The sequence below is a fragment of the Nicotiana attenuata genome, unplaced genomic scaffold (assembly GCF_001879085.1).
Source record: "Nicotiana attenuata strain UT unplaced genomic scaffold, NIATTr2, whole genome shotgun sequence".
Lineage (NCBI taxonomy): Eukaryota > Viridiplantae > Streptophyta > Magnoliopsida > Solanales > Solanaceae > Nicotiana > Nicotiana attenuata.
In genome coordinates, this window is record NW_017673667.1 from 102322 (window position 1) to 109014 (window position 6693).

Genomic DNA, 6693 nt, shown 5'->3' on the forward strand with positions numbered 1-6693 from the left:
AATACCTAGGGAAACCATGGAGGTTTAATATAGATGATATGCTGGGTCAAAGTCACAACAAGCAGGGGAATCATATTCGACACTTGTCTGATACCATTTTCAGATTCTTCGTAAATTTAACCATGAAAATTAAAATCCTGAGAAATGCGCGTTTGGAGTGTCATCAGGTAAGTTCTTGGGGATTTCTTGTTTCTAACCGTGACTTGGAAAGTAAATCCCTGGCGCAGATTAAAAAGCTATTGAAAGAAATTCTGATATACTTCAACGAGTAAAAAAGAAGTACAGAGACTGACAGGAAAGAATAACGCTACTTTGGGAAGATTTTATTTCCAAGTCATCAGAAAATGCTTCAAGGTTCTTTTCGCTCTAAAAAGCAAGATCAATTTGAAATGGACTGAAGAATAAAAAGGCGCTTAAAAATTGGAAGTAATAACCTATCAAATCACCAATTGCATCGCAAAACCAAAGTGGGGAAAAACTACTCATTTACCTTGCTGTTTCAAGAAGTAAGCCGGTAAAGTGTTGTGTTAGTTCGAAGAGGACCAAGGTAAACAATCTCTGAATTTATTATGTTAGTAAGTCATTATTAGATGCTGAGACTCGATAATCCTCATCTAAGAAAAACATTGCACTCGCGTTAATTATGACATCTAAGGAAATTAAGGCCTCTATTTTCAATGTCATCCTATCTCTGTAGTAAACTGCTTAATCCCTTACATAACATACTGCAATAAACAAGAGTTATCAGGTAGACTAGCCAATGGGCTTATAGAGCTTAAACGAATATTGACATTACATATTAACTCAAGGACTGCAATAAAGTCACAAGTTTTAGCAGATTTTGTGGCCAGATTTTAGTTAGGAAAATACAACTGGTGGCAGAAAAAGAACTGCAAGAGGTATTTAACGGGTCTAATTCAGGTACTTAAGACCTTTATTGTGCTGATGGTTCACAAAATGTAAAAAGGAGCAGGTCTAGGCCATTGTTTTGTAAAACCACACCTATGGGAGAACTATACGACAAAGCCCATAAAATGTACATCCTAAGTTACTAATAATGAGACAAAATATGAGTTGTGATTGAGGTTTAGAATTGGCACGAGAGCTTCGGAATAGAGCAAGTTCCGTATCAATAAGGCGATTCACAGCTTCGTAGTTTAACCAGATGTAGGGGACTTTATACAGCTAGAGAGGCGAGGCTTTTTTTAATGCAACGTACCTGGAAAAGGCACGAGATTTGAATCAGCAATTTTAAACTTGGAAAGTCATGCAGATATCAAGGGAAGAAAATGCTGAGGCGACACTCTAGCTAATCTTGCTCTGCGCAAGAAGTAACAAAGTGAAGAAAATGCTCCGTGATTCATTTTTCCATTCAATACTTGATCAAGATAAAACGAGGTAAATTTACAATATATCTAACTTGGGATTGGAGGAACGAAAATTGGTCAATTTTTGCAGTATGGAATTTTATCCTGAAAGATAAGAAAAAAGGCCTCAAGCACTTCGCAAAAAAGCTACTCGCTACTGTTTAAATCAAGGCAATCTTTATTGAAAAAATGTTCGGGGTCCTCTAGCAAGATTGCCTCGGCCTTCTCAAACAGAATACGTTGATGAGAGAAATATCACGAGGACAATTGCGGAAATCATTGCTGGAGAGATCTTTGGTAAAAAACCATGATTAAGCCGCTATTATTGGCAAAAAATGGAAGAAGACCGCGGATAAATTTTATGGCAAAAATTGACAAAGTGCCAAAGATATGGTAACAACATGCATCAAACTCAGCTGAAATTATTACATCCATCATTGGCACCGTGGCCTTTTTATGAAGTGGGGGATGGATATCGTAGGTCACCTAACGACAAGCCAAAGACCAAGGTAAGATTTTTTTTTAAGTACTCACTGACTATTTTAACTAAGTGGTGCAGAAGGCCGGGAGCTTTCAAAACGGTGAGAAAAAGAGGTCAAGAGACTTCATCTGGCGGAACATCATATGCTGATGTCCGGGGTGCCGAAAGGAAATGTGATGTGAAATAACGGCCCGCAAATTCCATTAGGTACATCATATCACAGAAATTTTTCTAAAGTTGGCAAATTTAAAGGATACTTCAACTCCTTACCATCGGTGGGTAATGGACAAGCTTGAATCAACAAATAAAGTCATTATCCAACAACTGAAAGATAAAGACTGGAAGAATCTAAGGCAATTGGCAGAGATACGAGTCTTATGGGCTTATTCGAACAACAAGCAAAAACAAGTACGGGAGAAAGACTGTTTTCCAACTTGTATACGGAGTTTCCAGTCGAAAATAGGGGAGCCAAAACGCACGAGATATACTCAGCTACTGAAAGAGTCCGAAATTGAAGAAGAGATGCGGGTAATATTGGAATTTACTTGAAGAAAGAAGAGAAACTGCTCCGATAAGGATGGCAACACACAAAAAATAAGTTATTGAGCATATTACAAATCGGAAGGCTCATCTCAGATACTTCAAGATTGGGGACTAACAGTACTTAAAGAAAGTTTTCCAATCCACAGGACAGTTAATGCAGGAAAAATTAAGTCCAAAGTGGGAAGGACCTACAAGATCATGGAATCGCCAGGATAAGTGGTGCATAATGAAGCTGAAACCTTGGACGGCAAGATTTTAACCCTCCTAATTGAATGTGTTCATCTTCTAAGAAGTACTATTTCTAAGGAAAGCAAATACCCACGGTCAGGTATACCTTAATTTACAATTTTATTTTTTGTTAAAGTTACTAATCGATTTTAGATGATAGGCAAAAGCTAGCTCCCACAATATAATGATGAATTAGACCTGAAAGACACCGGGGAAAAAACATAATTCCCGGTCCCTAGGGTTGCAACTATTCTGATGGAAATTTTAAATGGGTTAGCATCTTCAATCTAAAAAATCGTACCCCCGAGTCCCGTAGTTTTCCTTTTCAGGAAAAGGACCCGCATGGAAGGATAATAAAGTGCTTCGAGACTTCAAGCGTTCAATAGCTTCAAACAACTTGGGGGACTATATAAATATACAATATGATTATTATAAAGGAAGGCAAAGAAGGCTGAAATTCAATTAAGTTTCAAGTCAAGTCAATGCCTATAAAGTCTACTATAAAATATCAAGTTCAGAGGCAAAGTCCACGAGCCAATAACACACAAGCCTGATCAAAAAACCTGTGAAGATACACTAGTCGATACAATAATTTCAAAAAATATTACGATGTTTAGGGTTAAAGGCAGTAATTTAGCCATGGGTCAAAAGAAACCCTTGGATTTTTATTTTTTGCAAATCTGTTGTAAAGAAAACACTGTTATGGAAGAGCAATTAGGAGAATTTTAATGCATGTAAAATGTTATTTACACTTGACAAAGTTCGATGAAACTTTATCAAAGTTATATTCAAAGAAACATGTGTGTTCCTATTTCTTCTTTCCGTATGTTTTACACCACTATGAATGTTGACGTCTTCTTCATTAAAAGTGTCCATATATAAAAGGGCCTCTTTTATAATTCATGTTTGGATTCAAGATCCATGAAAATTAGTAAAGCATTCCTAAAAAATGCAAAAAGTCAAAAGGGTAAGAGGAAAACCCCGCGAAAATAAAAACAAGACCTTGGACTATATAAAAAAAAACAAGGCAAAAAAAGAACGTATATCCAGAAACTCAAAAGGATTAAGTTTAAAATGAAAACTTTAACAATAATATTAAAACTAAGTATGAACTTAGTCCATAAACAAATTGTCATTTTTTATTATAAAAAAAAACCCGAAAAAGACCTGGGGACTTGCCTAATCCCAACCAAAAAAACATAACCCCCAAAATGGGACCCGGGGGTAATACCACATATTCCACCAAAAAGAAAAAAGGAGTCAAACTTTCACCAAGTAAACTTTCACTGAGGAAGCAGGAGAAAGAGTTCAAAATAGCAATCAAACAACAGGCTCGATTTGTCTGAAGGACTGGGAACATCTGCCGCATCTAAGGATCAGTTTCAACGTACTCCGGGAGTATTCAGCATGGGAAGAAGAGAAACTTTGCCTACTGAATTTTTCAAAATGGTCTCTTTAATCTTTGTTAACTCCAGCATCCAAGTTAAAGCCTTCTTGCTAACCTCCAATAAAGGGTATCATGGCGTGTTTGTTCAATATAGCCCAAACTACTTCGATAAAACAGCTTTTGTCCTCAGAGCCTCGTAGTCCTTTCCCAATGGTCATATTTCACTTTTGAAGCTCCCTCCCTCGTCAGCTAAACATCATTGTAAAGAAGACTGTAAAGGGGGCAAGTGAACTCTCCAAGAAACTTAACCTTGTCAGATGAAACCTCGGAGATCTTCCTTGGCCTGCGTGAGTGTTTGAACAAGCTCACCAGCATAAACTTTTCTTCTCATTTAGCAGACTTTAAGCCTCTGAATCTCTCAGTAGCTTTGGAGAGGTTGTTCAGCAAAAGAAGATTCCATGGAGATTCTTATCCCTTGCCCGCCCTTGGTTGGAAGAAGCTTTTTTCAAACTCCAATTCCGATGTCATGACTCTCAAAACTGCTTGCTTAGGTACATTTGCTTCCTCTAAAAACTTCCCATCTCAACTTGAAAGACCTTCCATTTGGCTCTTTCCAAATTGTCTGCCTCAATTTGGTAGTCATCCATTCAATTGCTCTTGTAATGGGAAAACCCTTTTTCCATCATCTCCCGTTAAACGATGAGAATTGATCTAAAAAAAAGGGGGTAAGAATCTTAGTAAAAGGAGAATGTAATAAAAGCAATGGAAGAAAATTAATACCTTCAGTGATACTGCACGATATCATTCATCCAGCAAAAGAATTATGCTTCCTAGTTTGACTATCTCAAACCGGACCAATCAAAGGGTTTTCAACCATAACGTCAGCCCGACCTTGACTTTTTCAAAAAAAACAAACTCCTACCATCCGGCAGGGACTTCAAATGGTATCTGCTTCATCACTCTACTTCCACTTGAAGACCAACCTCATGCGAAGAAAATAGTGGTAGTGGGGACTGTAAAGAATAAAAGTCATAAATAGCTTTGAGGCGGGCAGAAGACAACAGCAAGTAAGAAACTGGAGGTAAAGAGATCCACTGGGACAAGACACGGGAAGAAGCAAGATGTCACTATCCAAACCCACGGTGAAAAAAGTTTGTTCATTAGAGTCACGAGATTCCATAAGGAGTATCAATCGTCAGATCTCACTAAGGTGGCTTCAACAGGCTCCGTCACGGGAACAGACGGGGAGGAGTAACTTCAATCATCTTGAAAATAACGCGCACCTTCTAACCCGCGGCCCTTTTAAAACCAAAGGAACTCTATCCCGTTCCTCTCCTCTTCAAATCTTGGGGTTTGTTTCAGCTTTCCTTTTCGATGAAACTCAGGATTATCCTCCCTGAAGCTCTTGCCAAAGAAAGTCTGGAAGCTGCAATCGATTCAGCACTTACAACCACGAATAGGAAACCCTGAATAATAAGAAGGGTCAAATACATTCTAAAAGGAAGAATGAACGAAATATGGAAAAAAAAGAGGTAAGTATTTACCATGAAGTTTTTAACCTTCTAACCCAAACCTGTTTGAAGGTATTTCAAGATCCACCTACAATCGGAGCAACAAGTCAACAATTTCTCTACCCCAACCACGGAAATTGGGAAAATCTCTTCAATAGTTTCCCAATGTTTGCTGAAAAAAGAGAAAGTTAAACAGTCACGGAAAAACAAAACCCTTTCGAAACAAAAAAAGGGGGAAAAGAGAAGAGAGAAAGTTTGTAAAAGTAAAACTTCGTCAAAATTCCACTTTTCAAGGGAATGTAATTTCTTACACCTACTAACTCTACAGTAGGAAGCAACAACAAATCTGGCATACCAGCCACGGTCTTTGTCATCTTAGGGCCTGAACTAAAACCCTCTTACTTCCTCGCCCACCAAAAGTAAAGATTCCATGTCGGAACGGCTTTTAAGGGAGTAGAGGTGGATCAGAATGAAAAAAAAAAGTAAAAGGCAATTGGAGCCAAGGTTAGCTAAGTACCTTAGACAAGCAACAACCCTCCACACAAAATGGGGCCCAAATTTGTCCCTAAACAACATTGAAAAAACGACATAACTCGATGATTAACAGGAATCAATGGGTGGTCCCTAAAATCCAGTGTAAAAGGGAAATGTAATGCCCCGAATAGACAAAGCCAGCCTTGTAAGACCGTGATCCTTTGATTGCATTAGGGAATTATAATTGGGAAATCAAAATTTCCAGTGGCAATCTCTACGAAACAACAGAGATTCAAACCTTCAAAAGTAATCTGAGAAGGGTAAACGTCAACCACGATCAAGAGAGGACAAGAAGAAACCTGTCCTAATTAATTCTCTATCAGTATAAAGAAAGTTCAGAGGGGATATTTGTCTACTGTTGGTTAACGGACTGTCATTAGAAATCCCTACTTTCTGGTAAGAAAGATCTATGTGGAAGAGAACCCCCTAGTTCTAGAAAGAAGAAAGGAGGAGTAAACTAGGTAAAGAATGTAAGGCGAACCTTCGAATGGAACGTTGAATCCTAAAAACTACGTAACCTACCTCCTCTCCTGCTCCTAGTTGGAGCAAGAGAAAAGTTTCATCTACATAAGAACTTTACGAAGAATCAGGGTTTGAAGAAGACATAGCTACACGGAGAAGAAGAAGATTGAATAAGTCAAA